The following is an 8,955-nucleotide window of genomic DNA, read 5'->3' as shown; positions in this document are numbered from 1 at the left end:
AGTATGTCAAACTCTATGAATATGCAAATTATCCACCTTCTCTCTTCTGATAATTGCTTTTGATTGCCAACCCCACAAAAGTTTCCGTGCTTCATTAAAACCACAAAATACAGAACATAGAGTGAAAATAGAGTTTGAAGACAGGAGGCTCCAGCCTGCAAAATGCACAGTCACACAGTTGTGGTGCCAACAAAGCTTGCCCTTTAGTGAACATTTCACATAGACTGTATTGCTCAGAGGGACATTGGGAATGACACCAGCTAACTAATCTTCCAACAGATCAGTCAATGTGGGGATTTATGTTGTTAAAAAAGGGGTGCCCAAAAGCTGGAATGAGTGAGATGCAAATCAAGAAATTCCTAACTTATATGAGTTACAGCAGGTAGGAATTTGAAGCAATTCAACACATTTGCTAGCTGGATAATTTGGATTAATGATGAGAATACTCATCTCCACTATGTCTCCAGCACTAACGAGGACGAGAGTTGATTATCAAATCAAGAGGATGCATGCATGCTAAGCTTGAGCTGCTTAAAGATAAAAGGGGTTAATCAACTAGCACTCCCTGCACTGCTCATAAGCTGTGTCTTTTGGCTGAATGGGACATAACTAAATTCCTATGTTCACCACAATGTATGCACCTACTAGCACTCGTTCCTAGCAGAGTTTTGGTGGGGAAAAGTGCATTGAGCACACCGGAAATTTACACCAGTTCTTTCAGGAGTTAGAGAATGGTGAATGGACTGGTTCTTATATAAGGCCTTTCTGCTCTACCTGAGCACTCAAAGCACACGCCCATTCATACAAGCACTTTGTGATACAGTTAAGTGCTTTCTATCTAACATGCACGCTAATGGTGGTGTCAGAGACCATGGCATGCAGACTAGACTGAACCACCAACCTTTTGATCAGCTGATAACCTGCTCTACCTCCTGAGCCGCAACTGTTCCTGCATAGAAGAACTGCAAGAAATGGGCAAAGAATATAAGTAAGGACAGGGCTGGACTGGGACAAAAAATCAGCCCGGGCATTTTGACTAGAGACCGGCCCACCAGGTATTATAGGAAAAACCATAAAGCCTTTGAATGAAAACAAACGTTGTGACAGTGATGTACACTGTCTTGTTGGTATATATGTATCAATCTAATAAACTTAAACCTACGCCATCCTCCCTATTCTGGTATTCTAAACAGTACTTAGCCGAAACCCAAAGACTGCTTGGTTGAGTTAACCTCCTGAACTATCTACAACATATGGTGGAAACCTGAAATTAAGACAGAGAAGACTAGAGGTAAGACATGATCATTACTGAATATTAAAAATAATAAATGACAGATTTAGTGATATTTTCATAAACTATTTACCACATCAATAAACAGCATGGCAGGGCAAAATATTTTTTCTAAAATGGCAACCTTTTTTAAGTGAAAGGAGACAGAAAGACAGGTGAGAAAGAATAAAACTTAACTGACTTTTTGATGGCATTTTACACGCAGTACTGGTACAGTATCTAGAAAATGTGGGAAAATACTGGCATCATGTACAGTACTTTCTTCTGAAGAAATTATGTTGGGACCCTGAAAAAAACTTACTATGTACAATAATGGATTTCTATAAATTTGACATCAGATGAAAACTTTGGTTGTAAGATTCGGATAATTATTTGTTAAAAGCTAGAAATTTTAAATGAGAATAAGAAAGAAAAGTATTTCTTTGTGCCCCCCTTTCCCTGTTAATGCTCTACCTGGCCCCATGGCAAAACTTTGCTAGACCCGCCCCTGCACAGTTACCAGCTGTCAGCTACTTAGAAAAGGATCCTGGTGTAAGTTGTCTCTCAGAAACAGTTCATAACTTTCCTTCAACCCATTCATGTCACCTAAAAGGTAAACCTGTTTCTCCATCACCCGTTCAGCTCTGATGATTCAGTAAGGATGTCTCCTGGTTTCATCTTCATGTTTCCCTCTCACCAGATAACCAAACCAACATCATGACCAGCAGCTTTTACGGCTGTGGCTCCAGCAAACATCAGCTGATACTAGAAATTCATATTAAATAAATTCTAAAAACAGCTGATCAAGCTTAAACGTGCTGCTGTTGTTTAACGCGACCTCCGCTAGTTTCCTCTTTCTGCCGCAAAGCGGGAGATAAACAAGCAAGAAAGACGGGACTTGTGGCAGAAACGCCGTTCAGCTGATCATTGATCAGCTGATCATTGATCAGCTTCATGATTGAAGTAGCAGCAGGAGAGGGAGGGGGGAGAATGCGAGAAGAAGAGGCAGCTGACAGCGTAAAGACACAGAATAACTCCACCTTTTTGTCTTTTTTTTATTGTAGCTGAAGTACGGGACAAATCCCGTTTATTTTCAGCTCAATACGAAACGCATAATATTAACTCTGAATACCAGAGGATTTCGTTTTTTACTGGACGGTTGGCAACTCTACTAACTAACCTTATGAATAAAATAAAGTTCACTATCAGCAACATCATAGCACCCACCCAGCTGTATAGAAACTCGGTCATGCTAGCTAGTACACAGTACGAGTTATTGTAACTGACTGTAAAAAGTTAGCACAACAAAAATAAACTCCACCTAAACTTGGTTTATATCTGACCCAGATAGACTGCAGGTCATAACTTCTTACCTGAAGCTTATTTCACCTGACAGTCGGACCGGCAGCCGCCTTGGGTCTCTCCACCTCCGCCTCCCCTTTCCCCCATCCACCTGCTGACCTCCACCACTTGCTAATTTTACTGAATCTGTGAAAGCTCCACCATAGCCACTACCAAACAATTGAGTTATTTTTACACGTCTGCCAGCATCTGTCCAATCCGCCACCTTTCCCTGTTTACACGGTTACGAAAAAAAGACAACAACAACAAAACATCGCCCGGTATGCCCGATGGCCAGTCCAGCTATGAGTAAGGACAGTGGCCGAAGTTTGTTTTAAGAACATGAGCCTAAACTATTGGAGCCTCTCACAGCTAACCCATTTAAAAACTACTGAAGAGCGTCGACTTTCCTTACAAAGTCAGCAGTAAAGGTTCTGACCATGATGGAATATTCCAATACACTATAGAAGGCTTTGCCTAAAGAAAGGAGCTGCTTAGCTTGCTTTGAGTGGGATGGTCAGACACTTTCACACCTAGAAAAGCAGTAAAAGATGATAAGTGTCCTCGGCTGTTGCCCAGGAAAAAGTTTTGCCCCAACAAGAATTAAGGTAAAATGTTTTGGCTTGGTCTAAAGCATTATAGTCACTGATCAAGCAGTAGGGAATCCTGAGTGGTAAGTTTCTGGATTGTGGGAATTGTATGTGAAGATAGCAGAGGAGCAGGCACTGACTGAGTGAGGAAACATGCTTAGTTTGGGTACGGACCCTCTGCGCTGTGACTCTCTGAATCCTTGCAATTAGAGTCTTTTCAAAACACAATAATACTTGGGGAAAATAAATAAATATTTGAAAGACACAGTTGATATTTTCTCCCTCATTGGGGTATTAAATGAACAAAGACTGCTGGTGAGTGTGTAATCAGTGAAAGGCCTGTTCTAACGTACACTGTACTTCAAACTTTGAAGCACATTTAACTTGTCTCTGAAGTGCTGATATGAATGATTGTGTTCTGTATGCGCAATCTTGTCTGTGTGATTGCATTTGAGTAAGACTGTAAGATCCTGCTATATTCTAAAGTCTTCCAGCTTTGTTAATCAGTCATGCTTTAAAAAGCCTTTCATAATCTCTGCGAGAGTTAAATATTTGAGCAGAAGTTTTACTTTGTTCTTTTAGATTAACCTGATTGCGCAGAGAGGCTCATGAATGGATCAGCATCTATGGATCTTACTGTTTTTTTCCCCTGCAGGTAAATTTCCTGCACATTCTGCGGTAATCCTCACAAAGGAAAATTAGGCCCTTGAGTGAACCTCGTCTTGTAGGCTTTGTAATAAAAGTAAGAGGTTAATGCAGAAATGTAACACCACAGTTTTAACTCAGGATGTAAACGGGGTTACTAAGGAGGGAATTTATTAATTCATTTGATATTTTTTGGATTTTTTACAGTTCGAGAGCGAAGAACACTTGGGTACATGAGGACAGGATTTTTGAAATTCCTGTCATTATATATTGTTCTGTGTTTGCAAACACTTAAACATTTGTATTAATAAGAATGCAGTAAGTTCTTCACTGCAAATAATATAATGTATACTAACCAAGGTCTGCTTTCCATGTGTGAATTCAATGCACATTTTTCATTTATTACTAATTATTTTTTCTTGTCTTTGTTTTTCCACAAGTGAGGCCAGTGTCCTTTTCTCCACTACCCCCCACCCCACACACACCCCACACACAAACACACACATGAATCTACAACTGACCTTTGAACTTCATGGTTAAGGAAAGTGCCCACCTACACCCTCTAGTGGTTACATCTTTACAGACTTTTTGCAAAAAAATATGGGAAATTATAGAACCTATAGGTTTACTCAAATTATTTAATTAATTAATAATTTTTTTTCTCTTGGTCTACTGATGCAACTAGATTGTGGCTCTCCATCTGAGCTTTATAAACAATCTGTTCATTTTTCTATTAAGTGTGTTTTATTTCTCTTCCACCTTTAAATGGAGATCCAGATTATATACATATAAACAAAGGTTTATGCTATATTAGCCTTCATCTGTTACCAAACACAGCAACAGGAGCACCCTTTAAAACAGATGTTTCCCTGGAGACTAACAACTTGTGCTCATAAACGTACGCAACCATCGGGTGTCAGTGTTGTACAATAAAAGAAAATCTCAGTAGTCCCTTAAACTCTTGTCTCTTTAACAATTAAAACAAGCAAAGGACACCTAAATAACAATTGCACAATCAATGTGTTACATAAATGACATTTTAAATAATCAGTCAGGTAAATTATGTTTCCTTGAGTTGTGCAATTTATGTTAAATGCAGGCTGGGTGCTATATATGCATTAAATTTAAAAAAAAAAAAAAAAAAAAGCAAAAAAGTAAAGGATTTCAAATTCCGAGTTAAAAACTGAATCATTCAGCCAACAAACTTTTAAACATGGCTAACAAAGAGATGAATCATAGACTGATTTTGAATAGAATAGAGCTGAATGTCAGATATTTATGAGCTTATTGCAGTTTTGGATCGAAAGGTTTGATTATCCGTGTTCCAGACTCATTAGTTCAGTTTGCAGAAGGCCTTAGTTCACATGTTACTGGAAGAGAATCACACTGTGTCATGGAGCGCACTCATGAGATTACTGTAATCCCATTTAATGTACTACATTACTTCCTAAAACTGCCGAGTGAACAAAACAAAACCGTGGTGAGTGAAAGCGAGAGGACACGGCCTTGAAGAGGTGAGAACAAAAAAGAGGAACCATATGTGGGAGGAATGTGAGCGCCATCACAATGTTAAAAGTATTGAACCTCTAACTAATGCAGAAGAACCAAAGACCATTTGTTCTTCTGTTCTCCCTTTATGACCACCCAGAGAGATGCTGAAATAGGCCAAAGATGCAAACTGATGAATCAGCCCCCCTAGAGATATGCAATTATAATCTGGCCTCCATATTCAAGCAGTTTCTTTCACTTTCTCCTTGAAGCTGACATCTGACACAGCCGTGATAGCACACATACCTTTCAGTTGCCCTGCATGCTGTATGCTGATATTTGACACCTGGACAAACTTACACATACTTAATGGGTGGATTATTCCCAAACGTTGCGTGAGTAAAATGTTTGGAAGATAAATTATAAACTTAATGAGCAAATCTGTCAGATCAGAGGCTCCTAATGGCAAAAATGTACACCAGTTCCAGAAAGCCATTAGTCAGGCTCTAATTGGATGTAAACAGCAATTGATATCTGCTGATATTATCCTTGTGTGGGTTTTTTTTTCTTTTCCTCATTACAACTTCAAGTTTAGGCAACCGAGAATGCCAGTGACTCACAGCTCAAAGATGACACATCTCTCCTCCTCATAACCACATGGACTGTTTCACAACACGGCTATTTTCATAAAGCCTTCATTTCCAGGCGGGGATGGATGAATGGTGAGCTTTTTCAGGAGATGCAGATGGGCGCTACCGCCTGCTGAGGTGGAAGGAAAACTCGACACACAAGTGTCGACGATATTGTTCTACTTTCACTGAAGGCACGTATCTGTGAGGTCAAATGTTTCACGAGTGTTTGTGATACCACTGCAGCTCTGGAGTGAATCTGCTACTTCATATGGGTAATATAGGGACTAAACAACTAAGGAGGCATATGTGTTGTAAAGCAGTCCCACCGCCTGCCTTGTGCCTTGAGTCTTACTCCAACACATTCAGCATGAACCCAGCACTTATTTTTGACACTAAGGTCCGCCTTAAAAACCAACCTGTTAGACTGATTTATGTAGAAGAATTACATGAAAATGTAAAATTGCTGATCATTGGCCAACTGATGTGCCTTAAAGTGAGTTTTTCATCACTTTAGCTCACCAGCAAGGGTCAGCAGGGCACGCTGCAAAAATAAATAAATAAATAAAAATACAGGTGATGTAAAGAACCAGAACCACTATGTGCTGAATGCATGCTACACTAGCCATTTCACTTTGCCATTACTCTGCCACTGTCTCAACCTGAAGCTGATTTCTAACGGATCTGGAGCACTGTGAAGGAGTTAGAGCTGCATGCTCTTCTTCTTTTCATGTTTTTAATTTAATGACCATGCCTGCAAGATTTACACAAACACTGAGGGTTCCCAGTGCAAACTGTTAGCACATTTAAAAAATAAATAAATTAAAAAAAATGAGTCTACATTCGTTAAAGCTTTGACTGCTTTGGTGCTTTTAGCTGAATGTCTATACAAACACTTTTACAGTCACACACTTGCCACAATACATAGCAGCAGGGGGGCACTTCTCAAAATAAAATGTGACCCAACACATTTACCAGAAGGGTCTGTGAGGTAATAAAACGTCTCCTTTTTTGGAGGGTGATAAGCTCCTGAACCCCAGTCCTACACCCCACAGCTGGGCTGCTCTGCAGAGTTTCAGTCGCACGGTGTGAGGAGGAGGGGTGGGTGAATCTGCAGGACTCTGCTCACCACGCCTCGGTACGGTGAGTTTGTCAGCCATATTGACTACCTCTTCTCCGGTCGTGGGAGACTGGCGGAGGAGTCTCCCTCCAATGAAGCCTGTATCACTATAGCTACACTCTCAGTACGCACCGTGTCCGAGAACGTGAAACGGTCTATTTTTAATCGCTGTGGATATATAAAGTACTGCTGCCTGCTGGAGGGGGTGACAGTTGGGACACATCCTCGAGCGCAGCTAGGCGTTAGAGGTGAGTTTGACCGTCTTCATCTCTGCCTGTCGTCCTTCTTTTCCTTTAAGCCGTCCAAATGAGAAGGGATTTATTTTCTTCTCTGGGCTGCAGAGCGGCAGCTGTGTCTTTATTTGAACACTCTGGGCCGCTGACGAGCGGCACAACTTATTTTCTAGCGCACTTTGACTGGCAGGTTAAAGGCGGCGTGCCTCCGGTTTGGCTTCACCTCAGTTTCTAACCGGCTTCGTGCACGTTTTAGGACGGGAGGACGGGTGAGTAAGCCCGTGTCGCTTTCCTCTGAAGGGCTCAGTGTCAGTCGGTGTTAGGCAACAGAAGAGGGTAGTCATGGCAATTAGTTGTCATGTCTACTTCGAGATTCAGGCGGAATATATATGTGAGCTTTCACGAGCTCCTCTGAGCGCTTCGATAATGATTTCAACAGCTACCCGGGAGAGCTTGAACGTGCCCGCCTTTGCTGTTGAAATTCAGGCGAGGTCCTGTTCGTGTGCTGGAAGGGACTGATGCTCTGGTGGGGAAGAGAAAAAAAAGCTCGCAGCGGAAACAATGTTTCTTGCGCCGTTTGCAACTTTTGTGGTGCTGACAACGCGCCTTTCTTTCTGTAACAATGTCGAAAACAGGCGCTGCTGAAACACGATTAACACATCGTTGACACTGAACTCTTAGCAGGTGCAGATACGGCATTCGGGGACTCGGTCACCGCACTTTGAGATACTTGCGGTCGATTTAAATTCCGCTGTGTTAGCGCTGCCTCCAAGATTTTACAGGCGATACTGTAACGTAAAAACAAATAACAACTTCGATTTAAGTCGGACTTTTTTTGTTTATCAGCAAGATGAGGATATGTTAATGTTAGCAACCTTGGCCATAGTTTATCATTTTCAAGTTTAGGCGCTAAGCTTGAAGCACGCGGACCAGTATGGCTTTTGCACATAAATAACGGTTTTCAATTCAGTCACGGTAGCGCGCGCGCACACACACACACACACGCAGGACGCTAGCGGTCCATCTGGCACAAACAGATGCTCTGTCGGCGTCAGGCAAATTACGAGCTGCTGATAGGCACAGCGAGTGAATTTATTGGCCATTATCCCCATCGCTCAAATTCTCCTGTTGCTCTCGAGCCCGCCCACTCGTGGGACCGAATTACAACTCATTTGAGAAGGAGGCTCTCCGCACCATGACATCAGATACCCTTGACTGCTGGTTTTAGATTTCTCTCGGCTGCGCAATTTTTTTTTTTTTGTAACCTGTTGAATAATCCCACGGCACAAGGGCACAAAAAGAGAATGCTAATGCTTGTCCTGACCACACGTCCATATAGCTGTTAATTCCTGAGAAATGTTGCTGTAGGACCACTTAAATGCAGAAGAAGAAAGCTTTACAGCAGAAGTTATTAATGAAGGCTTGAAAGTACATGCTTACTTATTGTCTAATTAAAGAGACTTGTCATTACGATTAAACTTCGCATTTGTAAATAAACCCCCACTGTATCAAAAATGGTAACAGTGAGATAAATGTAAAGACACTAAAATGACAATAACAGCAGGATCCCTCCGCTATTTTAAGAAACAGAATAGGCCCTGGTTTTCTTTATTCTTAAAAAATGTAAACCAACTTGCAC

The 8,955-nt window shown here is 41.3% G+C and overlaps 1 protein-coding gene across 4 annotated transcripts in view; it reads left to right on the top strand.

Moving 5' to 3' along the window:
- The first annotated feature begins 6,997 nt into the window (after window positions 1-6,997).
- The window catches only part of LOC102776592 (radixin), a 46,469-nt gene continuing 44,511 nt past the window's right edge, over window positions 6,998-8,955 (top strand). The window contains exon 1 of one of the 4 annotated variants that reach the window (XM_035909029.2): window positions 6,998-7,106. The gene's annotated coding sequence lies outside the window, so the exon portion shown is untranslated. The other 3 variants (XM_006793632.3, XM_006793630.3, XM_006793631.3) reach the window with 3 other exon arrangements.

The sequence above is a fragment of the Neolamprologus brichardi genome, chromosome 16 (genome assembly GCF_056152115.1).
Source record: "Neolamprologus brichardi isolate AB-2024 chromosome 16, ASM5615211v1, whole genome shotgun sequence".
In the NCBI taxonomy this organism is placed as follows: domain Eukaryota; kingdom Metazoa; phylum Chordata; class Actinopteri; order Cichliformes; family Cichlidae; genus Neolamprologus; species Neolamprologus brichardi.
The sequence above is the reverse complement of the archived record's forward strand: the minus strand, read 5'-3'. Positions and strand labels throughout refer to the sequence as shown.